This window comes from Mustela nivalis (assembly GCF_964662115.1).
Source record: "Mustela nivalis genome assembly, chromosome: 2".
Lineage (NCBI taxonomy): Eukaryota > Metazoa > Chordata > Mammalia > Carnivora > Mustelidae > Mustela > Mustela nivalis.
This window is the reverse complement of record NC_139021.1, coordinates 149,898,326-149,924,210: the sequence shown is the minus strand read 5'-3', so window position 1 is coordinate 149,924,210 and position 25,885 is coordinate 149,898,326. Positions and strand designations below refer to the sequence as shown.

General features: G+C 43.4%; 1 protein-coding gene and 1 long non-coding RNA gene across 11 annotated transcripts in view; one reads left to right on the top strand and one right to left on the bottom strand.

Moving 5' to 3' along the window:
• The window catches only part of ZNF239 (zinc finger protein 239), a 103,895-nt gene that overhangs the window by 14,255 nt on the left and 63,755 nt on the right, over nt 1-25,885 (bottom strand). The window lies entirely within an intron of this gene.
• Nucleotides 1,777-25,885, top strand: part of LOC309860183 — an 84,668-nt gene continuing 60,559 nt past the window's right edge. For 3 of the 10 annotated variants that reach the window (XR_014309226.1, XR_014309228.1, XR_014309230.1), the window contains exons 1-3: nt 1,777-2,131; nt 21,146-23,505; nt 23,700-23,758. This is a non-coding gene — a long non-coding RNA (uncharacterized lncRNA). Of the gene's footprint in view, nt 2,132-21,145; nt 23,506-23,699; nt 23,759-24,199; nt 24,280-25,885 lie in introns of all 10 variants that reach the window. The other 7 variants (XR_014309229.1, XR_014309231.1, XR_014309225.1 and 4 more) reach the window with 5 other exon arrangements.

Below are 25,885 nucleotides of genomic sequence, written 5' to 3'. Positions count from 1 at the left end.
ACAGAAAAGTTGCAAAGATAGTACAGGGAATACCTGCATACCTTTTACTGTTTTTCCTATATTCGATGTGTGATATAAACATGGCACATTTAACAAAACTAAGAAATTCACACTGGGTGCTGGGTGGCTCTGTCAGTTAAGTGTCTGCTTTGGGCTCAGGTTATGAGCCCAGAATCCTGGGACAAAGTCTTGCATTGGGCTGTTTAGTGGGGAGTCTACTTCTCTCTCTCGCTTTACCCCATCCCCCTGCTCATGTGCTCTTGCTTTCTCAAAAATGTAAAAAAAAAGAAAGCGAATCATATTGGTAGAATACTCTTAAACTATAGACTTTAATTTGATTTTACCATTAATGTCCTTCTACTTTTCTGGAACCCAACACACAAGCCAAACTGCATTTATAATGTAAGCTTTTTATATACAAAGATCTTGCCCCATTTTACCATTCACATTAATGTTTTTACTTCTTGGTAAAAGGTTTTATTTTTGTGTGTATGCTTACTTATAATTCTGAAATACGTGTTTATTCTTACTGGTGGTGCCTACCAAAGACTACCAGACATAGTTGTGGTCAAACAATGAAGGGTTATTAGCTGCTGTAGTGAGGGAAGACCTTACCCCAGGGGGAGTCTCAAGATGGGGGTGTTAGAGAGGGCTCATTATGGTATACGGGCTTCTGTTAGATGATTTGGGGGAGGGTCCAAGGAAACAGGTTTTGTTCTGGTTCAGTGAGAAAGCAGGAGCAATTCAAGGACTAGCTTAATTTTTATCAGAAAGCAGGAGGAATTGGAGCAGGGCTAGAGTTGTCATTAAAGCAGTAGTCACTCACGTTAGCTGGGGATGGGATGTTTGGTCATCTCTGTGCTTGCACAGTGTCTGTTTTTATCTGTTCATGCAGAATTAAAGTGGTCTTATTTTCTTCTTCTTTGTCAGAGAGAGAACTCATTCTAATGTTAATATTTCACGGCATTGCTTACGGCATTGCTTACGTTCATCAGGGCATCCAGGCCAGCTCCCAACCGTGGCTCTCAGAGCTGCTTTTCTTAGCGCAGCACCTGATCATAATTAAGACAGAAAGCAACAGAAGACTGCTTAGCAGCTTTTGCTACAGAAATGGCAACTCTGGTCCGCGATACTGCTAATTCCAGCTGTGTACATGTGCTTAACGAGCAACTCCCCATCAAGGGCTGACAAGTTCAGTCTGTCTCGTTTAGAGCAAAAACACGGGTGGCCTGGATGTAATAGGAACTCAAATGACATCGAACTAGAGCGTTTCTCCAGCAACGAACATTCTCGTTCCCCCCCCCCCGCCTTGTCTCTGAGAACCAGGCCAGAGGGCCAAAGCCCTGCCCTCCGGGGGAACCGGGTGCCAGGAGAAGCGACCCGATAGTGCGGAGTAGCGACCCAAGAGCCGGGAGCACAGCCCGCGCCCGCTCCTCAAACTCCGCCCTTGGGAGCCGCCTTTATGTCTCCGCTGTTCTCGGTTCCTTCTTTCCCCCTCGGCAGGAAATGGCTCCCATTTTCTCCTCTCACGTTGGTCTTCGACCCAGGCGTCTTTGGGGCTCACTGATTGGGGTGCTTTTCAGTCTGTACTTTCCGGGGCTCAGGATTGCTCTGCCGGCCGCTGCCCTCCGGCCTCCCTCCGCGGGTCCCGGCTCCCGCACACCCTGGGCGCGCCAATCTCCGCTCCCGGCCGGGCGCGTCACAATGGCGCCTTCGCGGCCTCGCCCGCACCCAGCCGCGCTCCACTTCCAGCCCCATCTTCCCGGAGAGGTGGGGTTCTGCGGGGAAACAGGCCGGCGGGTGCGCGGGCTCCCGGGCTGTGGCTCCTGGGTGCTGGGTACAGGGCCGAGCGGGGACCGAGCGGGGACCGAGCAGGGACCGAGCAAGCCCAACATGGCGTGCGCCCGTCGGGTGGGAGTTGCGCACTCGGGCCTGCGGTGCGGTAGACCCCGCCCGGCGGAGGCCCCGCCCTGGGCGCGCTGCCAGGGGTTTCCATGGTGATGGCAAACTAGCCTCAACTGCCTCAGCTACTACTGCCAAGTTCCCCGCGTTCCACCCTCCTCTAGGTGCTCAGAGGGACGATCGAGGTGCGGGATGTGAAGAGCGGGAGCGTGGAGACTCGGATCCCGAGGTGAGGGGCGGGACGGGCGGCGGGTCCGGGGCTGAGGGCCGCACTACTGGGACCGACAAGGAACTGGGCCCTTGGGTGTGGGGACAGTGTGTGTGTATGTGGGGGGTCGGGGGGAGGGTTCGTTGTAGAGGGAGCCAAGCTTCTTGGCTCCAGTGGGGGGGAATCGCCAGTTCATCTGGGAAGATGGAGATGAGGGGATCTAGAGGGACTGAGTTTGAGGAATCCCTTTCGTAGGCCAGGGATGGCGGGGGAGTCCTAGACCCGCAGACCTGAGACGTCTGCGCCAGCCTGCAGGGACACCTTTAAGGGTAGTAGACGTGGAGGGGTGGGGGTGGGGGCTCTTAATTAAAGGCAATACATTCACATATTTCAAGAGTCACAAACTTGCACAAGGCTTTATTACTCAAAAACTTTTCTTCTCTCTATCGCCCCATTTCCTGCCTCCCTGAGGAAATAATTTCCAACCTTTAAACTTGTCTTCTCCAGAAATTTTACTTCTTCCTCTTTTATCTGCATCTCTTCTCTGTGCTCTTCTTTTATTTGCTTTACTAAATTTGAACACTTCAGTCTGAAATATTTCCTCATTGATTTCCTTTGTCTCTTGGTCACACTTTGCTGCTGCCTGTGTGTAGTCAGCCGTTTGTTTTTCTTTACCTTTTCCTAGTCATACCCTTGACTGCTTTTTGCACTGGTTCCTTTTTGACATCTCATCTTGGAATAAGCCTAAATTCAGAGGGGAGGGGTGGGAATGGGTCCAGAGCTTTGTCTCAGGCTCTCATATACTTTCTGTATGATCAAGATTTTCATGTGTAGTGGTTTTTTCATTTTAAAAATAAGAAATATGACATATAAGGATTATATTGTGAAACATGTCTTGAAGGTGATAAGAATACTACTTAACCTAAAATCTGTGTATGTACCACTAATCTTAATAGAGCTCTACCCTGATTTATAACTTTTGGTGTAGTATCAATCATTAACTGCCCCCATTACTGTTTTGAACTTTATACTTTTAAATTACTTGTTTTTAATTAGAATTTAACTAAAATTGTTTTTATTCCTTCCTCCCCAAAATGAATTGAATAGTTTTGATGTAGGAAAGATGTTAGGGTTCAAAGCCGAGAGCCAAGAAAGAATTCTTGAGACATCTTTGGTGCAAAAAGATTATTTTTTTAAAGCAGGGGGACAGGACTCGTGGGCAGAAAGAGTTACCATGGGGTCATGAGGAGTGGCTCATTGTATACTTTCAAGTTGGAAGGGGGTTAGGAATAGTGTAAGTCTCTAAGGAATTTTGGAAGCAAGGTTTCCAGGACCTTGAGGGGGCTAGCTATTGTTAGGAAAAAGTCATTTATTACAGTCTAATAAAACCTTAGTCATGTGACCCTTCATATGTATATTGGTGGGCCATATGCTTGGGGGATGATTACCAACACATATATTGGGGGATTGAGGGGGTTAGAGATAAGGGAAGTTTCTGAAGGAATTTTTATGTGTTAAAGTAGATTTACAGGATCTTAGGGGGAAGGGGTGTCAGGCCAGGATTGACTTTTGACCTTAGCAAAATATTAATATCAAGTTAGTTGAGTCCCTAGAGGAATGTCACTCTGCCTGTTTTAAGAACTTGTCAAGGGTCTGTAGGTAATAAGGAAATTTAATAATTTTTCTTCTGCCTTTGTTTACCACATCAGTTTTGCTTGTCTTTGGATTCTATATATTAATTGTTTTCACACTGTTTTCCTCAGTGCCTTTCTTTTGTTAATTAGCCTTGTCTGTTGTCTTCACAGGATTATTCTAAGACCAAGTATATAGCTATAATATTTTTTGCTGCTTTATAGTATTCCATTTAATAAGCAGGCAACAACTTACTTCTCCACTATTCTGTTAAAGGACATATAAGTTGTTTCCAGTTTGGGATATTATAAACAGTGGTATTTTGAACCAGCACATGTCTTCTGGGGGCACCCGTGATACAGGAAACAAAGGCAGAAGGAAATGTAGATAAAATTAAATGTCCATATAACCTGCAGCCCATTGACAAATACTTGAGGCAAGCAGAATATAATCATCCTTCCAGAAGCTCCTGTCTCCTAATTGTCTTAATGTTACTGACTTGCTAAACGGAAATACAATCTCCCTTTGACAATAGCGAGGTCTCTGATATCCTGTATCTTCTTTAGCTTATGAAGATCCTTTTGAAACTTCTCTTATCTCATGAATTCTTTCTTGGCTGTCAGCTCCCAACCTCACCCCACCAAACCTCACCTATATTCCAAAACTATGTCACATGTGCCAGACTTACTTTAGACCATCCCTACTGCAGAATTCCTGGTTTCTAGGATTTGCCCACATTTAACTTCCTCACATAAAGATACTTAGTAAAACAGTTATACCAGTTTACCTCCCTCAAACCAGTGGAACTGCTAGATTATAGAGTGAGTAAATGTTTAACTTTGTAAACAATTACCAAACTTTTCCAGAGTTTCTGTACCATTTTCCCATTAGCAATGCACGAGAGTTGCAGTTCGACATGTTTGCTAATTCTTGATATTGTGGGTTTTAAAAACTTAAAATATTTATTTTAGCCATTCTAATGGAGTATATGGCCATATTTTATTATGGCTCTATTTACTTTTTTTAAAGATTGTATTTTATTTTTTTTTAAGATTTTATTTATTTATTTGACAGAGAGAGATCACAAGTAGGCAAAGAGGCAGGCAGAGAGAGAGAGAGGAGGAAGCAGACTCCCTGCTGAGCAGAGAGCCCGATGAGGGACCCGATCCCAGGACCCTGAGATCATGACCTGAGCCGAAGGCAGCGGCTTAACCCACTGAGCCACCCAGGCACCCTTTTTTTAAAGATTTAAAAAATTTATTTATTTATTTGACAGAGAGAGAGAGAGAGATCACAAGTAGGCACAGAGGCAGGCAGAGAGGGGGAAGCAGGATCCCCGCTGAGCAGAGAGCCCGATGTGGTGCTTGATGTGGGGCTCAATCCCAGGACCCTGAGATCATCCCAAGCCAAGGCAGAGGCTTAATCCACTGAACCACCCAGGTGCCCCTGAATGTTAGATCTTCTGTTACAGTCCCAGAGGTTCCTTCCTGAGGTTTGGTTCTGGTTTTTTGCTGCTCTTTGTCTGTCATTCAGATTGAATAATTTCCATTATTTGTATTCAAGTTCACTGATACCCTGCTACTCCCCCTCCCCCTTCTTCATTCTGCTTTTGGGCCCATCTAGTGAGTTTTTTAGTTTGTAATTATATTTCTCAGTTATAGAATTTCTGTTTGGTTCTTTAAATCTTCTGTTTTGGTTCTTTAAATCTTCTGTACTTTTTCAGTTGTTCCAAACATGTTCGTAATTGCTCACTGAAGCATTTTTGTGATAGCTGCTTTAAAATCCTTGTTAGATATTGCAGATATTGGGGCGCCTGGGTGGCTCAGTGGGTTAAGCTGCTGCCTTCGGCTCAGGTCATGATCTCGGGGTCCTGGGATCGAGTCCCGCATCGGGCTCTCTGCTCGGCAGGGAGCCTGCTTCCTCCTCTCTCTCTCTGCCTGCCTCTCTGCCTACTTGTGATCTCGCTCTGTCAAATAAATGAATAAAATCTTTAAAAAAAAAAAAAAAGATATTGCAGATATTAGTGTTGATAATGGTTTTCTTTTCTCATTCAAGTGGCATTTTCATGGCTCTTGGCAGGCGAGAATTCTACCACTGAACCACCAATGCTTTCATGGCTCTTGGTATGACATTTCTTTAAAATTGGATCCTGGACGTTTTGAGCAATTTTTTGAGGCTCTGACTCTTACTAAATCTTCTGTGTTGTTGTTGTTTTTAAGATTTATTTATTTTTATTTTTTATTTTATTATTTTTATTATTTACTATTTATTATTATTTTATTTTTATTTTATTTTACTTGAGAGAGAGTGAGAGTGAGAGTGAGTGTATGAGCAGGGTAATGGGATAGAGGGAGAAGCAGGCTCCCCACTGAGCAGGGAGCCCAATGTGGGATTCCATTCCAGGACTCTAAGATCATGACCTTAGCTGGAAAGCAGATGCTTAATGACTGAGCCACCCAGGTGACCAGATTTATTTATTTTAGAGAACGATAGAGAGCAGAGGCGAGGGGTAGAGAGAGAGGGAGGGAAAATTTTCAAGTAGATTCCCCGCTGAGCACAAAGCATGTTGCCTGGCTTGATGCCAGGACCCTGAGATCATTCATGGCTGATCCAAAATCAAGAGCCCTACTATGCTCAACTGACTGAGCCACCCAGGCATCCCCTAAATCTTCTGTTTTTGGGAGTTCTTCTCTGACACCACACTGGCAAGAGAAGGAAAGATGCTATCTCATTGCTGCCCTTTAAGGTAGAAATCCAAGTTCTCTACTTGGCCTCTGTTGACAGTCTGGAGATTGGGAATGGAAGGAATGTTTTATTCTACTGGACAGTAGTGGCTGTCAGGTTCCCCACTGGACCTTCAATGATGGCACCTTCATAGGAGGGTGCACTGTGTCTTGTTAAAGCCTAGAAGAGGGGTAAGTCTAGGCTTCCTATTAAGCCTTTGCTGATATGGGTAGGGGTGTTGTCACACTTTTTGTCTATGGAGTTTGGCTGGAGCAAGGTGTTTATTATCTCAAAGTTTTCTGTCTTGTAAGGCTGCCCCTTTCCTGTCCTTTTGCTGGAAAAAGCATGCTATTCTTAGGCTTTTAAAAATCTGCATCCAGGGGTGCCTGGGTGGCTCAGACGGTAAGCGTCTGCTTTCAGCTTGGGTCATGATGCCAGAGTCCTGGGATCAAGCCCCACATTGAGCTCCCTGCTCGGTGGGGATCCTGCTTCTCCCTCTCCCACTCCCCCTGCTTGTGTTCCCTCCCTCACTGTCTCTCTCCGTCAAATCAATAAGTAAAATCTTTAAAAATAAAAATCTGCATTCATTAACATTTTCAGACTGGTGGCTTTTTTTTTCCAATCGGGTCTTTTTTTTTTTTTTTTTTTTTAATTATTTATTTGAGAGAATAAGAATGAGAGAGAAAGAAGAAACAGCGGGGAGGGAGAAGCAGGCTCCTCGCCAAGCAGGGAGCCTCATGTGGGGGCTCCATCCCAGGACTCCAGGATCATGACCTGAGCCAAAGGCAGACGTTTAACCAACTAAGTCACCTAGGTACCCCCAGATTGCTGGCTTTTCTAACACATAGTTGGTAGACACGAGGCAAAAAGAAAACCCAGGGACCCCAACATCATGTCATTTCTTGGGTCCTAAGATCCCTTCTTGATCTGCCATTTTCTCTCTACCTTTTAGTCTTATTTATTTATATAATGTTCAGCATGTTGAGTTGTACTTAGTGGGGGAATATGAGGTATAGCTACTCTATCTTGTCCTGCACTGGAAGTTTTGCCTTTATTTTTGAAAGATATTTTTAGTATCTCTGCATATAAAGTTTTATCTTTCAAATCTTTATTTATTTATTTTTTTTAAAGAGAGAGGGGGAGAGAGCGAGCACAGGCAGACAGAATGGCAGGCAGAGGCAGAGGGAGAAGCAGGCTCCCTGCTGAGCAAGGAGTCCAATGTGGGACTCGATCCCAGGACGCTGGGATCATGACCTGGGCCGAAGGCAGCTGCTTAACCAACTGAGCCACCCAGGCGTCCCTCTTTCAATACTTTAAAACCATCATTCCAGAGGTGCCTGGGTGGCTCAGTGGGTTAAAGCCTCTGCCTTCAGCTCAGGTCATGATCTCAGGGTCCTGGGATCAGCCCCGTGTTGGGCTCTCTGCTTGGCAGGGAGCCTGCTTCCCTTCCTCTCTCTGCCTGCCTCTCTGCCTGCTTGTGATCTTTGTCTGTCAAATAAATAAATAAAATCTAAAAAAAAAAAAGTGTAGACTTAAAAAAAAGCCATCATTCCATTGTCCTATTTCTTACATTGTTTCCATTTTTTAATGTAAGAGTTAACAAAACTTTTGCATAAAATATTCTTTTACAGGTGACTTAGTCTCTCATATTTCTTTGAATATATTAGACACACATCTTTCAGAATCTCTTGTTTGGTGTGTTGGCTTATTTTCCTTCAGTATTAGTTTTTGTCCTTCCGGTTGCATAATACTCTTTGGGGTGTTGGTGTTTCTCAGATGTCATATGAGAGTCCTGCTGGCGTGACTCCAAATACTATTGACTTCTACCCTTTACTGGCAACAGGATGGAGCGTTGTGTGGTCTGGGTGCGGGAGACAGTAGTGAGGTGGCATTCCTAAGGTATCTTAGTTGCTGCCAGACACCAAAGGCACTTCTTTGAGGCTCTGGTCATACTAATTGTGTCCGCCTGGGAGTGGACCCACAGCTGCTTTCCAGCCGTCTGGGCTGGAGGAGGAGGGAGCCCCAGCCCTCAGACTGTCTGTGGTGCTTCTTGCCTCTTTTCATGCTGTCATCTTCTGCTATTCTTAGGCTTTTAAAAATCTGCATCCAGGGATGCAAGGGTCCTGAACTGTGGATCCAACTCTGTGGTCATCCCATCTTTAAATCCTTTAAAATTGCATGTCCACTGAGGGTGATGCTTCTCATTTTCCAGCAATGATAGCCACTTATGTTTTTAAAATACCTTTTGTCATTTTTAGAGTTTTTGGTCCAAAGTCCTACTGAAGTATGTGCTCTGAGTGTCATTTTGATTCCATTCAATTATAGACTCTCTGTAATATCAGAAAGTGCTTGTAGGTGGGGTGGGCGTATCTGTACATGCTTTGGAATCAAGAGTCTTGGGATTAAATCTCAGCTCTGAAACCTATTTGATATATTTTTTTAAAGATTTTTATTTATTTATTTGACAGACAGAAATCTCAAGTAGGTAGAGAGGCAGGCAGAGAGAGGAAGGGAAGCAGGCTCCCCACCAAGCAGAGAGCCTGATGTGGGGCTCGATTCCAGGACCCTGAGATCATGGCTTGCGCTGAAGGCAGAGGCTTCAACCCACTGAGCCACCCAGGCACCCCCCATTTGATATTCTTAAGGCCGTTTATATTTCACTTTACCTTCCTCATCTATAAAATGGGGAAAATAATGTTTATTATGTATTCTTGTTACATATATTAAATGAAAAATTATTCAGTTTTACTTTGTTTTCAGCCACAAAAGATTGCACCCAAACTAGTTTGATGCTGTCTTGTCCAGTGTCCCTTCACTGATGCTTGTTCCTGAAGGCATTGGAGGCCCAGCTCACCTTGGTGCTGTCTGCTGAATTTGTACAGAATTTCCAACATTGAAGATGGGGTATCAAGTGTTCATTTCCTTTTTTGTTTAACTCTAAATAGAAGATATATCAAATGGTCTTAAAAAGGGGGCGGGGAAGAAACTGTGGAACACAGATATATTAAATTATTCAAGTCCCACAGAATCGAAGCATCTCAGGGTTGAAGGGCAGTGTCATATATAGTATTAGTCAAACAGCTCAAGCTGATATAGCTTGTTTTATAGGAAAACTCCACTGGTTACAATCTAATCTTATACAGGGAGCCCAGGAAAAATGTGCAGCTTGTTATTACAGAAGTGAAAGCTGTGTGACCGATTTGTACCATGAAATTATGAAATCAGTATTTAAAAAAAATTTCCTTTTCAGTATTTTGTAATGCCTCAAAATGTCTCTTGCATTTTGAGCTTGCTTCAGTTTATATTGTAGTAGTGTACCTCAGCAATTAAATGTGCATATTGAAATTATTTCAGTTATGTGAAATAAAAAAATAAAAATAAAATATCTAAAAATACCATGTTGCTGTAAACATATTTGAAAAATTCAATTAAAGGAATTAGATTCATCATTTTAAAAATTTTTGGTTTCTTGGGGCACCAGGGTGGCTCAGTGGGTTAAAGCCTCTGTCTTTGGCTCAGGTCATGATCCCAGGATCCTGGGATCGAGTCTGGAATCGGGCTCTCTGCTCCCCCCCACCGCCCCGCCCCACCCCCCACCTGCCTCTCTGCCTGCTTGTGCTCTCTGTCAAATAAATAAATAAAATCTTAAAAAAATTCTTTTTTTATAATTTCTTTTATCCTAATCCTTTTTTTAAGATCTTATTTATTTTAGAGAGAGAGAGAGAGCACACGTGAATAGGGGGAGGAACAGAGGCAGAGGGAGAGGGAGAGAATCTTCACGCTGAGTGCAGAGCCTGATGCAGGCCTCCATCCCGTGACCTTGACATCATAACCCTAATGGAAACCAAGAGTCCAACACTCAGCCAACTGAGCCACCCAGGAGCCCCTTTGAATCCTAATCTTTTTGGTTTTTCTTTTTTAAGTTTTATTTTTTTATTTTTTTTAAAGATTTTATTTATTTATTTATTTGACAGAGAGAAATCACAAGTAGATGGAGAGGCAGGCAGAGAGAGAGAGAGAGGGAAGCAGGCTCCCTGCTGAGCAGAGAGCCCGATGCGGGACTCGATCCCAGGACCCTGAGATCATGACCTGAGCTGAAGGCAGCGGCTTAACCCACTGAGCCACCCAGGCGCCCCTAAGTTTTATTTTTATTTAAGTAATCTCTGCACCCAATGTGGGGCTCAAACTCACAACCCCAAAATCAAGAAATATATATATATATATATATATATATATATATATATATATTTTTTTTTTTTTTTAAAGAATCACATGCTTTTATGACTGAGCCAGCCAGGTGCTCCTCTAATCTGTTTTTCTTTATTTATAATCCTTAAGGTAAATTAAGATTTAACAACATTCAGTTTGTAAATTGAAACATGATACTGTAGGTTTTTGGTCTTTGTGATTATATGAAATTGTGAAGCCTCAATTTAAAGCTTTCTTTTTTTTTTTAAGATTTTATTTATTTATTTGACAGAGAGAGAGATCACAAGTAGGTAGAGAGTCAGGCAGAGAGAGAGGGGGAAGCAGGCTCCCTGCTCAGCAGGGATGCTGAGGCAGGTGTGGGGCTCAATCCTAGGACCCTGAGACCATAACCTGAGCCAAAGGCAGCGGCTTAATCCACTGAGCCACCCAGGCGTCCCTTAAAGCTTTCTTTTTAACGTTAGTTCATTTTATTTTATTTTATCTTATTTATTATAAAGATTTTATTTATTTATGGGAGAGAGATTGAGCACGAGCTGAGTGGGGAGGCAGAGGGAGAGGAAGAAGCAGGCTTCCCACCAAGCAGGGAACCCCAAGAGGGGATCTATCCCAGGACCCCCTAGCGTCATGACCTGAGCCAGAGGCAAACACTTAACCCACTAAGCCATGCAGGTGCCCCCTGTTAGTTCATTTTAAGTGTGTTTTGTTAAAGTGAAACATTTTAACTAAAATTGCTATTACCAAGTTAAATTATCTTTCGCAGAAAGATTCAAGGACTCAGGATATAGTTATCCTTGTGGCTAAGATTTATTTATTACATTATAAGGACCCAAAGCAGACTCACCAGAGGGGAAAAGGCTCATGGGGTGATATCTGGGCTCTCTGCTCAGCAGGGAGCCTGCTTCCTCCTCTCTCTCTGCCTGCCTCTCTGCCTACTTGTGATCTCTCTCTGTCAAATAAATAAATAAATAAAAATCTTAAAAAAAAAAAAAAGAAACCAGACCTGAGCTTCCCAGACTCCCCTTACTGGAGTGAGACAGGATGCACTGAATTCCCCCAGCAACAAGTAGCAACAACTTTTGTGAAGCGCTGTCTACGCGGGAAGCTCATTAGAGGCTAGGAATTCACGTTCTTCCTCAGGAGTCACGGAGGCACACATTGCTGGCGTTACCGTGCCAGTCGCTGAAATTCCAGATGCTCCGAAGGAAAGCAGGTGTCCGGCATACATTTTGTTTGTCAGTTTAAGTGCCGTGGGCCACTCTTACCATTTAGGGAAAGTTTTGTATGAGTGTAGGCAACTGTTTACCAGGCCAGTTCTCAGATGCCAGCCAGGGACCAGCCTTGCAAGCAGGCCTTGATAAGGTTAGCAGGTTCAGGCCTGCTGTGTTAAATTCTTTTTGGCATGAAATAGAAATGGTATAAACAAACCAATTAAACAACTGAAATGATCAGAATGGATTAAAAAAAGACTCATTGTGTAAAAAAGTCTAGGTAGTTTTTTTTTTTTTTTGAGATTTTATTTGGTTACCAGATTTTTTTTTTTAAAGATTTTATCTATTTATTTGACAGGCAGAGATCACCAAGTAGGCAGAGAGGCAGACAGAGAGAGAGAGGAGAAAGCAGGCTCCCCGCGGAGCAGAGAGCCTGATGTGAGGCCCGATCCCAGGACCCCGGGACCATGACCCGAGCTGAAGGCAGATGCTTTAACCTACTGAGCCACCCAGGCGCCCCTTGGTTACCAGATTTAATTTGATGGGGTTCTCTTCATGTTAAATCATTAGTAAAATGTTGCATCGGGCTATCAGAAATCTTTAGTTCTGTTACAAGAGTGTATTATCTCCCTGGTCCTGTTCTAAAATCATGTTCAGAGTCTTATGGTGTATTTTCTATATTCCAGTCACAAGAACCCTCTTTGGTTATTAATAAAATCCGGGGAGGTGCTTTAGCAGCTCAGGTGCTCCTGTGAGAGGTCTGCCTCCCGCCGTGATTGTAATCTGTGGCCATGATACTACTATTTTCTTAAGGCTGCTGTACAAATTGCCACAAATGTGGTAGCTTTAAACAGAAATTCTCTCACAGGTCTGTAGAAGCCAGAAGGGGTTGGTAAAATCGACTCTATCTGGTGTTTCTGAGAGGGGCTCCATGCCAGTCCCCTCTCCTAGCTTTTCATGGCTTCCGGCAGTCCTTGGTGTTCCTTGGTTGGTGGCTGCCCTACCATTTCTGCTACCATCTTCACATGGCTTTTTCTTCTATGTTATCTCGGTACAGCTCCTTTTCTGTGTCTTATAAGGACACCCGTCATTGGATTTAGGGCCCATCCTAATCCAGGATGATCTCATCGTGAGATTCTTTAATTATACCTGCAAAGAACCTTATTCCAAATAAGGTCACCTTCACACGTTCCAGGGATTAGGACTTGGACATAATCCTTTTGGGAGGCTGCAATTAAACTCACTACAGTACTAGTTTGTTTACTAAATGTAACAACTTGCCCGAGCCCCTGTTTTGGTCAGGAATGGTGCCAGGCCCTGGAAATAGAAAGATGACTAAGACTGATAACTTTTTTTAACATCACAGAGCCTAATTCCAAAAAAAAAAAGATATAAAACCCCTCACACACATAATGAAATCTAAGTATAATGAAGAGATAAATACAAATCTTGTGGAAACACGAATTGGGATTCTCACAAAAGAATTCCTTAAAAAGAATGTTTGCCTAAAACTGCCCTGTCTGATACGAAGCCACATGTGGCTGTTGAGCATTTGAAATGTGGCTGTTGTGACTAAAGAATCGAATTTTTCCCGATGCCTGGGAGGCTCAGTCGTTAAGTATCTGCTTTTGTCTCAGATCATGATCCCAAGGTCCTGGATCAGGGCCCTCTTGGGGCTCCCTGCTTGTTGGGAGGCAGGCTTCTCCCTTTCCCACTTCCCCTGCTCAGTGTCTCTCTCTGTTAAATAAATAAAATCTTAAAAACAAAAAACCTGAATTTTTCCTTTTAGTTTTTTAAAGATTTTTTTTTTTAAGGAGGGAGTGAGCATGCTCAGGGGGAGGGGCAGAGTGAGAGAATCTTTCAAGCAGACTCTGCTGAACATGGAGCCCAAGGCTAAGGGGCTCGATCCCACGACCCAAGAGATCATGACCTGAGCTGAAACCAAGAGTCGAGGGCTTAACCAATTGAGCCACCCAGGTATCCCTCCTTTTAATTTTAATGTAAGTGTGTATTAAATATAGATATTTGGGGAAAAAATACAGATACTTAATTTAGTTACTGGTATTACGGAAAACTTTTAAATGTGCCTGGAATGATTTGGTATATAAATATTTTTTCAGTAGTAAATTTTAGGGGCTTCTGTGTGGCTCAGCTGGTTGGGCATCTGCGTTCGGCTCAGGTTGTGATCCCAGAGTCCTGGGATTGAGTCCTGCATCTGTCTCCATGCTCAGCAGGGAGCCTGCTCCTCCCTCACACTCTGCCTGCTTGTGCTCTCATTCTGTCAAATAAATAAAATCTTTTTTAAAAATAGTAAATTTGGGGGCACCTGGGTGGCTCAGTGGGTTAAGCCTCTGCCTTCTGCTTGGGTCATGATCTCGGGGTCCTGAGATCGAGCCCCGCGTCGGGCTCTCTGCTTGGTGGGGAGCCTGCTTCCTCCTCTCTCTCTCTCTGCCTCTCTGCCTACTTGTGATCCCTCTCTGTCAAATAAATAAATAAAAACTTTAAAAAAATAAAAAAAATAAAAATAAATAGTAAATTTTATGAAATCTAAATACAGATAAAATATTTTTCTTTTTAAATTTTATTTATTTGACAGAGAGGCAGGGAGAGATGGAATACAAGCTGGGTAGTGGGAGAGAGAGAAGCAGGCTTCCCGCTGAGGAGGCAGCCCGATTCGGGATTCAATCCCAGGACCCTGGGATTATGACCTGAGCCAAAGGCAGAGGCTCAACCACTGAGCCACCCAGGCACCCCAAATAAAATATTTCTGATGAAAATTTAGCAATTGAATTGAGATGCTCTTAAGTGTGAAATACACACCAGATATTGAAGACTTAGTACAAAAAAAAAAAAAAAAAGCTTCATTGTATTGTCTCCATTTCCTCATCTGGAAATTGATTGACAACACTTTCACTGTGCTGATCATATTAGCAATCTATTCGGAAAAGCACTGTCAGTTTCAAATTTCACATCGTTTTATTATTGGAGAGTTTATAATGCCTACTAATTAGTGGTAGGATGAAAGAAGAGTGGAGTATTAGAAAAGTGTTCCTGCATCTCAAGTAAAAACTGTACTGGTTCTCAGAGGAGGAGGATGATAGCATGCTAAGAATAAGGGACTTATAAAATCCAAATTGATGAAAGTGTGTGAAATAAATATCAGAGGCATAAAACTCTTTGTAATAAAAAATGTAAAGTACCTTGATAATTTTTGTATTGATTACATGTGGAAATATTTTGAATATTTAAAAAATGTTATTGAAGTTAATTTCACTTGTTTCTTATTTTAAATAAAATTTAAAATTACATATATGATTCTCATTATATTTCTTTTTTAAAAATTAAAAACATTTGTAATTTTTAGACAAAAAGAGAGTATGTGACCAGTGGGGAGGACCAGAGGGGAAGGGAGAAGAAGGGGGACAGAATCTCAAGCAGACTCTGAGCTAAGGGCAGACCCCAATGCTCGACTCCATCCCACAACCCTGTGATCATGACCTGACTCTGAGATCATGACCTGAGCCAAAACCAAGTCAGATATGAAACCAAGAGTCAGATGCTCAACCAACTGAGCCACCTGAGCTCAACCAACTGAGCACCCCATCTCATTATATTTCTACTGAACTACAGCACTGCCAGGTCTAAAATGGTGAAAGGGAATGAGATTAGGGAAGAAAGAGTATTTCACAGAAGAGAAAGAGGTATTCTGGGTCATGATAATTAATTACTGAATGAATGTATGGATTTAGTTTTATCCCAATGCCCTATTGCTAGATCCCCCTCCTCCACCTTTAAAAAAAAAAAAAAAACAGGAATGTGAAAGGGTGAGAAGGAAGAGCATTTGTACATGTCTCAGTGTTAATCTCCACCTTTGGGCATGGGGAGCAGTCAGAACAATAGTAGTCCACCTTTATCTCCAGAGGAATTTACTGAATCTGGGACATTCTTAATGCATTCTGAGTGAAGTATCTGGAAAAAAAAAATCTTGATAATATCTCTGGAAATTTTTGAAACCAGAGATCCCTATCAGATTAAAAAATCTTTAATCATTACAGTCTCTTAAATTTTTTTGCCTTTTTAAAAAAAGATTTTATTTATTTATTTGACAGAGATCACAAGAAGGCAGAGAGGCAGGCAGAGAGTGAGGGGGAAGAGAGCTTCCTGCTGAGCAGAGAGCCAGATGCAGGGCTCGATTCCAGGACCCTGAGATCACACCTGAGCCAAAGGCAGAGGCTTAATCCACTGAGTCACCCAGGCACCTCCTTTTTTACCTTTTTAAAAAGGGATTTTACTTTACTATTTTTTAAGTAGGTCTCACACCCAATGTGGGGCTTGAACTCTGGACCATGAGATCAGGAGCCTCACACTCTACCAACTGAGCCAGCCAGGTGCCAATATACACAGCAAAATTTATCTTTTTTATTTTTTTAAAAAATATTTATTTGACCGAGAGAGAGAGCACAAGTAGGCAGAGTGGCAGGCAGAGGCCCAGAGGGAGAGCAGGCTCTTCACCGAGCAGGGAGTCGGATGCGGGGCTCCATTGTAGGACCTGGGGATCATGACCTGAGCTGAAGGCAGCCTCTTAACCGACTGAGCCACCCAGGTGCCCTGCAATATTTATCATCTTAACCATTTCTTTAAAATATTTTTAGAGAGTGCGAGCAGGGAGAGAGAGAATCTCAAGCTGACTCCCCACTATCTGAGGCAGGGCCCTATCTCAAAACCCCGAGATCAGGACCCAAGCTGGAATCAAGAGTTGAAAGCTTACCTGATGGAGGCCCCTAGGCACCCCTGAACCATTTTTAAGCTACAAAGAGAAAACCAGAATACAAGGGAAGAGTTGAAAAATGGAAGAAAAAATGCAGAAGAACATCCAGAAGAGAAATAAGAGAAATATGGGTGGGTGCGAAGAAGAACTTCACACACACACACACACACACACACACACACACACACGGCCCTGTTTGCTTTCTATGGAGGACATCACACTCTCCTTCCTTCTGGGAATTTGTCACTCTCAGTAATCCTGCCCCCAGATTCACCTCTTTGTATAGTCCCCTCCCACATTGTGTGAGGGTTGCCTGTGCCTTCAATAGAATGCAGCAGAAGTGGCATGTCACTTTTTTAAATTTTTTAAAAATTTTTTTTAAGGTTTTATTTATTTGAGAGAGAGACAGTGAGAGAGAGCATGAACAAGGAGAAGGTCAGAGGGAGAAGCAGACTCCCCTTGAGGCTGGGAGCTGGGACTCGATCCCGAAACTCCGGGATCATGACCTGAGCCGAAGGCAGTCGTCCAACCAACTGAGCCACCCAGGCGTCCCGGCATGTCACTTCTGGGGCAAGTTTCTGAAGGACACTATGTCTTCTGTCTCTCGTTCTCTCCCCACCCGCCTCAGACTGGTTGTCCTGAGAGAAGCCCGTTGCCATGTTGAGACGCTCCCAAGGCCAGGAAGCGAGGCGCCTGCCAATAGCCATGTGTTGTGTCATCCTGGAAGCTGATCCTTCAGCCCTGGCCAAGCCTTCAGGTGGCTGCAGCCTGGCTGAGAGCTGTGTTGCCACCTCAAGAGAAAGCCTGAGACAGAACTATAGAGATGAGCTACTCCTGACTCTCAGAAGTGGTGTGAGATAATAAACATTTTTTAATTTAAGCCACCAGATTACGGGTTATTCGTTATGTAACAAATAACAAATAACTAGTAAAACAAATAATAAACGCCTGAAAATCTGTGATTGTAGCAATTTCCCTTTTTTTTAAAAAGCTGTCCTTTTTTTTTTTTTTTTTAAGGATTATTTGGTGTGTATGAGAGAGCACAAGTAGGGACAATGGAAGGCAGATGGAGAAGCAGGCTCTCCACTGAGCAAGGAGCCTGATGCGGGACTTGATCCCGGGACGCTGGGACCGTGACCGAAGGCAGATATTTAACCGACTGAGCTACCCAGGTGTCCCTGTAGCAATTTCCTAAGAACTAAATTGCAAAGGGACACTTGTCTCACTATTTTCGTATGTGCACAAGCAGTTTGCTGGACATCAATATATCGAGTTGATAGAAGACTAACACAGTGACTGAAAGAAACAAAACAGAAAAACAGCATCACTTCCTTAGGACTTCATCCCTTTTGTCATTTCCGTCAGTTATGTCGAGTTCCCCTTCTGCAGGTTCCTCGGGCTGTAAATCTAGAGCCTCTTAAATTGGTGACAGTGTTGATACTCCCTGGCCAGCTATTGCTTCTGGAGCTCTATGTTCGATTTGAGTTTCACTTCCAGCATTGTAACTTCCGCTTTCTTTGTTGTAATTTTATCTTCATTGGCCGATTCCCCCTTAGTTATCTAATTTTTTAAAAAATGCCATTTGAGTTTGTATAATAGTTTGACTCTATATTTAACCCTGGATTGATGACAGCTTCCAGCTCTACCCCTTTCTTCTCCCTCTGCCCTGTGTCACAGCAAGCAGATGAGAAAACCCATGTGCTCCCCTCTGACTCTGGAGGGAAGTTCAAGTCACAGAAGCCCCAGTTCAAGCCACCCCTTAATTACAATAAAACCCTTAAGCCAGTCTTTTCCAAGCTCTCACAAGCCATTTTTAGATTGAGTGGTAACTATCCCTATTCACTCCACAAAGCCCCATTATATGAATAAACAGCCTAAATTTAAAAATTAATAAATAACTAATAAATATTAATAATAATTAATAATAAACTTAAAAAATGTAGGGTGCCATCCGTTTTAACATCCAAACCAAACTTGGGGTGGGGAATCCATCTCATTTCTTCAGGGTATCAAAGATAAACACAGCTGGACATTAGTTAAGGCGGTGAAAATAGATTCTATCCAGTAACTACTGACAGTAGGGGAAAGAGTTGAGCTCCATTCTAATTTTGCAGAGGTGATAGGATATTTTAAAAGGAGAATGTGGTGGGGAGCAAGGAGAGACTCAGAAAAGAAATATTAAAAAGTAGAAATGCAGAGCGCCTGGGTGGCTCAGCCAGTCAAGCATCCAACTCTTGGTTTTGGCTCAGGTCATGATTTCAGGGTCCTGAGATCGAGCCCCACCTGGGGCTCTACCTTGTGCCTGGAACCTGCCTAAGATTCTCCCTCTGCTGCTCCCCTACTTGAGAGCCTGCTCTCTCTAAAAAAAAAATAAAAAGGACAAATGCAATTAGGTTAGCTGCATCTGTAATTATCGAAATTAGAATTCTTTCCTCCCACAGAGACTGAAAGACACAGGCCCTATCCTTCCCGAGGAATACATTTCATTTCAAGGATCTGGCTTTCAGGTCCTTGACAGAGCTATGTCTGAGTTGTAGAAGATACATGTACATCTCAAAGGGACAGAGGAAGAATTCACAGTGAACACTCTAAGGGAAGTCAGCAGCCTGTCCTCCCTGTTGGCTGGCACAAACAGCAAATTCTGGCGGAGTTGAGTTTTTTTGGCCTGACATTTTAATGGTGTGTGTGTCTGTGTGTCTGTCTGTGTTTGTCTGACAAGCAAGGTGTGTGTGTGGGGGGGAGGGTGGGCATGGGAGTGGTTGGGATAATCATAAGGACACAGCCTTATGTTGGTAGAAGCCATGCTAGAATTTGTCTCTCAGGAGAGATTTGGGCAGAATCCTTATGTGCTCACTATTCTGCAATTCTCAGGAACTAAAACAGTTTATCAACGGGAGACAAAGAGCCCACACAACTACAACCGTTGCTGTCCCTGTGTGAATTGAGGAACAGATTTGCAGTGACTGGTGACCAACAGACTTTGAAAGGAGAGATGGGACTTGTCACTGATCATGATGTGTAGCCATTATTAGTGTAGTGATTTGTAGACCAAAGAGCTAGCAGCTGTTTGTACTTTATGTGATTACTGACAGTTAATATAAAGTGGTAACTGAAGTTTGAATCATGTTGTTGGGGTCCTGGTATTTTTTAACTAAACCATGGTGACTGAAATTCATGCATATGTGAACTGTGCAGAGGACTGCCTGTTGAATGCAGTGCTGTCATATTTTATGGGAATTTAAATTGTGCAAATTTAAAATAATGTGAATAAATACTTGAAAAGTTGTATGTTATATGCAAAGTTTGAAATAATGCGATTCTCAATATTTTAAAAAATTATTGGGAGTCATAGAATTTTAAAATTCTCTTAAACAGTAACTTGAGGTCAGTATTTGTTATTACTATACATAATCCCCTTCACCTTAATCACACAAAATTTGACTATCATGTGTCAGTCTCGTATAAGTGCTGTTTGTGTGCTTTGAAACATTCCTTTTGTGAATGATCTGCAGACTCGTGTTGCCACTCTAATATTTGGTGTTGCTGAAATAAAAATCTTTTTTTAAAACCAACTAACCCAAATATTTACTCAGGAGTGGTATTCATACTTGTGCTGTAAAACATGCCTGAAAATTGATAACTTTGGAATGGAAATTTTATTTTTATTATTATTATTATTATTATTTTTAAAGATTTTATTTATTTATTTGACAGAAAGAGATCACAAGCAGGCAGAGAGGCAGGCAGAGAGAGAGGAGGAAGCAGGCTCCCCGCTGAGCAGAGAGCCCGATGCGGGCCTCGATCCCAGGACCCTGAGATCATGACCTGAGCCGAAGGCAGAGGCTTAACCCACTGAGCCACCCAGGCGCCCTATTTTTATTATTTTTTAAAGATTTTATTTATTTGTCAGAGAGAAAGCTTGAGCTAACACAAGCAGGGGAAGCAGCAGGCAGAGGGAGAACGAGGCCTTCGACTGAGCAAGGAGCCAGATGTGGGACTTGATCCCAGAAAATAGGAAGCAGAATTAAAACAAAATTTCTCTATCCTATTGGTAGATTTATGCTCTTTGAGAATGCACTTACTACACTTATTCCAGTGGGAAAATCAGTACTACATTATCTAGAGAGTAAATCTTGCCTTGTTTTCACTTACCCATTCCTTACATCACTACTATGTACTATAATGTGTGGGTTTTATTGTTTTGGGGTTTGTTGAATCCTGGTTTTTTTTTTTTTTTTTTTTAAGATTTTATTTATTTATTTGACAGAGAGAGATTACAAGTAGGCAGAGAGGCAGGCAGAGAGAGAGGAAGGGAAGCAGGCTCCCTGCCAAGCAGAGAGTCCGACGCGGGACTCGATCCCAGGACCCTGAGATCATGACCCGAGCTGAAGGCAGCGGCTTAACACACTGAGCCACCCAGGCGCCCCTGAATCCTGGTTTTTATTTTACTTATTTATTTACTTATTTTAAATACTTTATTTATTTTTTAGACAGAGAGAGAGAGAGGCACACAAGCAGAGGGAGCAGCAGGCAGAAGGAGAGAAGCAGATTCCCACTGAGCAGGGAGCTCACCGCGTGGGACTCGATCCTCAGGATCCCAGAACCCCAGGATCCCAGGATCATGATCTGAGCCAAAGGCAGCTGCTCAACTGACTGAGCCACTCAGGCCTCCCAGAATCCTGGTTTAAAAAAAAAAACAACTTCAAAAAACTTAACAAAATCTTTGTAGTAGACATTTTGGAACAATTGGGGAAATATGAATATGGAGTTGATACTAGAAGGTTTTTATGGAATTACTGTTCAATTTTATAGGTGTGGTAATGTTATTGTGATCATGTAGGAGTATGTCCTTAATCTTATCAGATCAATGATGACATATTCAGGGCTGAAGTGTCATCATAAATGACTGACTATACATTTAGATAGATAAAATAAACCTGGCAAAATATAACAGCTGTTGACTCTAGGTGAGGTGTTTATGTGTGCTCATTGAATTCTTTCAAATTTTCTATTTGAAATTATCAGTAAGAGCCGGGACATATATTGACCGAGAAAATGTTTATATTCTTCACTGAAAACATGCTATAATAGTCATACCCTTAAAATGCATTTGTATAATGCCCTTAAAATGTATTTGTATAAAGATTGTGCACAGTCATCCACGGGAGATCAGGCTGCGTGTGGTAGTCGTTTTCTTTTAGTGTGTATTTTTATTCATCTCTAATTTTTATGCATTACAAGCAATTTTGAGAAGCTGGCACTATCATTTTATTATCATTACGACTACTGCCGACACCACCAGCTCTGTGGTAGGAAAAGCTCTGCGGTCACGGGCTTGTTTTCTTTTTTAATGTTCGCACTGCCTGTATTTTTCTCGAGCGTTCCCTCCCGGTCAGTCTGCGAAGCTGAAAGTCGGCCTCACGCCCCCTGGCGGTTCTCCCCGACGAAGCTCCGGCCTCACCGCCCTCTCCGGGGTGGGCCTCCTGCCGCGGGGCCTGACGGGAAACGCCCCTCCTGGTTCCGGGTTTGCGTTGCGCGGGAGCCCGGGGGCGAGCGTTTCGGCGCATGCGCCGCCCACGCAGGGCCCTGCCCTGGGCGAGGCGGGTACTGTAGCGCCGTTGGGGCGCCGCCCGTGTTGAAAATGAGCTGCGCCTGCGGAAGGGCGGGCCTTGGGCCTCAGGTCCCAACCCGCTAGAGCTACCCGGGCGGGCGGATCGCGGCTCGACCTTTGTTCATCTATCGGGGCCTGGGGGTTCTCAGGCTTGACAGTGTAGGCGGCTTCTGTTCGGAGGCCGCCGCGCGCTCAGGGATTGTTGCAGGGAGTCTCCACCATTCTGCTTTAGCAGATTAGGAAACGGAGAGTCAAGACAGGCCAGCGAGCGCCTCAGACCGCGCAGCCGGCGGAGGCGGCGCTAGGAGGCACATCCACAGCTGTCGCCTCTTTCAAAAAGGGTTGTGCCTAAATCCGGCGTCGTAGCCCACGCAGCACTGAGCCAGGGGGCATTGTCGTCGAGTATAATGTGGAATCCGCTTTGTCGTGGGACATTTGTATTTCTGGGATTCTTGGCGTCTCTGTGGGCTTCTTGGGTCACACTTCATAATGGTTACGGGCCTGGTCTGAACTGTCCAGCCTGTGTGTCCTCAGTGGTCCTGGTTTGGGTGTTTTGAAGGCCCAGCCCAAGATTCCGGGGTACAGGGAGTTCCAAGATTTAAGACCCTTATGGTAGGTTACAACTAAATGGTTTTGGCCGTTCCAGCCCTGCTTCCTAGGAACAAACCAACTCCTAAAGTAAAGCGGAATCCCACCTGGCAGATGGCCAGTCTGAATGGCGACCTCCCACCAGGGCTGCAGAGCAGAGGAGGAGGAGGCTGAGATAGAGCGGACGCTAGATTCACGCTGCTAGTAGTAATATGGGATCCTTGTGTTCTGCAAGCCACTCTTCAAACTGCTGACAGCCTGAGGTCGGAGCCAAGCTTTGGGAGAGGCGAGCTGGGTGAGCTGGGGCTAAGGCAGGCCTGCCAAGGACAAGTCCCTTCATTTGAGAGTCTGAGAGAGAATGGCCTGGGGGAAGGAAAGAACCATCTACCACCAGGAAAATTCTCTCTCAGACCTCCCTAACAGCCTTTGACTTCTTTCAGAGCCTCCGCTGTTTTCAGATCCTGAGGTGCTCTCATACCACATGTAGCACTGAGACATGTGGTTGCTTCCGCCTTTCTGGTTTCACAGACGCAGAAAGTAGTGCGGGAAAGAACTTCCTGAATTACCTGTTTCTGCTTGCAATGAAAGATGAAAAACACGGAGCTAGAGAGGTTATCCTGTTCATTTGTGGCCTAACCAATAGTCCGATTTTCAGGTACAATTAAGTCAAAACGAGTTTCTCTCAAAAGACTGAGAAACTACCGCAAAGGTAGTTAAGGACCAAAGGATGTTCTCTAACAGGAGGGTGTTTTTTCCAGCTAGTGAGGTGGAGTTTTATAGGCGGGAGAATCCAGGAGGTATGAGGCAAGTCAGATCTCTTGTGATTATTCTTTCTTTCTTCTCCCCTAGCTCCACCTTTGTAGTTCCCTGCATGTATCCTAGTTCCACAGAAAATGAATAGATCTCAGGTGAGTTGTTTATTGTTCTTCTCCCTGTTTTGTTTACTGTGACTGTCTGAGGCTTTCAAGGGTCAATAGGTTAAAATGGAAATACAGAAATAGATGAAAATCAGCTTCAGAGAAAATATCCAGGAGTGCATCAATATCAGAACTAAGTGGTATGCAGAAATATGCAGGTTTTATGATATTACAGCCAAGTTTGATTTTTCTTTTGTATGGTACTCCCCACCCCCAAGATTTTGTTTATTTACTTTAGAGAAAGAGAGTGCATGTGGTGAGGGGAGGAGCAGAATGGGGAAAATAAGTAGGGGGAGAATCTCAAGCAGACTCTGTGAGGCGCCTGACTTAGGGCTTATTCCCATCACTGAGGTCATGACTCCAGCAGAAATAAGAGAAGCTCAACCTACTGAGGCACTCAGGCCTTTATTCTTATTTTTATTTTTTTGAAAGTAGGCTCCACACCCAGCGTGGGACTTGAACTCATAACCCTGAGATCAAGAATCATATGCTCCAGTGACTGAGCCAACCAGGTGCTCCTAAATTTGTCTGACTTTTCGGAAAGACATTCTTTGTTGCATGATTTGAACTGGCTCTTAAATTGTCGTGGTAATTCCACATGCGAAGTAAGAGTTCTAAAAAATGTTCCTGTTCTGATTTTCATGTAGGTAACAGTAAATAATCTCTCAGGGATTAGGGGAAATCAATATAGCCTGCTGCCTATAATTGCTCCTCAAGGGAAGCAGGGCACACTGTGTTGAAGGAGAATTCAGTCAATCCAGTTTTCTATAGGCCCAAGTGCCACCATGGTCCCATAGACTTCTTTCTAATGATCCCACTTGATCTAGGCATAGAACCATGTCTCCAAGGAAGAATAAATAATATAGATAGATAGATAGATATAGATAATTTCCTTTAATATTATAAATAGATTGTGCAGCAGATGGATTAAGGTTGTGTTTTCTAGCAAATATGTCCCCATTTCCCTTTCATGTTTTAAATCACTTGTTGGGTCTGTCTGGTAAGAGGCAATGGAGATCTTATTATGGCAAATATCATGGTTACTTTAGTACTTAAATTACCTTGAGTTCAGTGAATTGAGCATTCTGTCCAGTTTTGGTGCCCATGTCCAGTCTCTCCTAGAAAGTCTTTTTTTTTTTTTTTAAGATTTTATTTATTTGACAGACAAGTAGGCAGAGAGGCAGGCAGAGACAGAGGAAAGGAAGCAGACTTCCTGCTGAGCAGAGAGCTTGATGTGGGGCTCGATCCTAGGACCCTGGGGATTATGACCTGAGCTGAAGGCAGAAGCTTTAACTCACTGCGCCACTCGGGCGCCCATAGGGAGTCTTCTTGGTTGGTTTCTAGTCTATTCCTCCTCCTGTGATTATTTCTTTTCTGTCTTTTCCACAGTGTCTTCCTCCTCTTCTTGCCTCTTATTATTGTTTCTTCCACAGTGTCCATTACTGATCTCCTGTTGTGCTCACTCTCCTGGTCTTGTGGGCGAATCTCTTCAGACTTCTGGGGATGTGCCATTTGCTGGGATGCTTGAATCTGGTCTCTAGTCCAGACCATTCCCTTACCCTGGACCCTAATGGCCAACTCTGCTGGACATTTCTTTATAGCTCATCTACAGATCCAAACAGAAAGTTGTTATTAACAGCCACCCCTCTGCTGCCCTTCTTTATCTCTTACCAAATGTTATCACCAACCAGCCCATTGTCCAGGTAACAAACACAACATGGTTTTTTTGTTTTGTTTTTTTAAAGATTTTATTTATTTATTTGTCAGAGAGAGAGATCGCGAGCACATGCAGACAGAGTGGCAGGAAGAGACAGAGAGAGAAGCAGGCTCCCTGCTGAGCAAGGAGCCCGATTGTAGGACTGGATCCCAGGATGCTGGGATCATGACCTGAGCTGAAAGCAGCCGCTTAACCAACTGAGCCACCCAGGCGTCCCCAAACACAACATGTTTTAAGTGTCATCCTTTACCTGCTACCTAAACATCCAGTTGGTGATTAAATCTTGTTATTTTCAAGTTGTTAATATCTCTTCCTTTTTTTAATTAATATTTTTTATTTATTCATTTGAGAGAGGAAGTGAGTACATGCGAGAAAGCATGAGCAGTGGGGAGGGTCAGAAA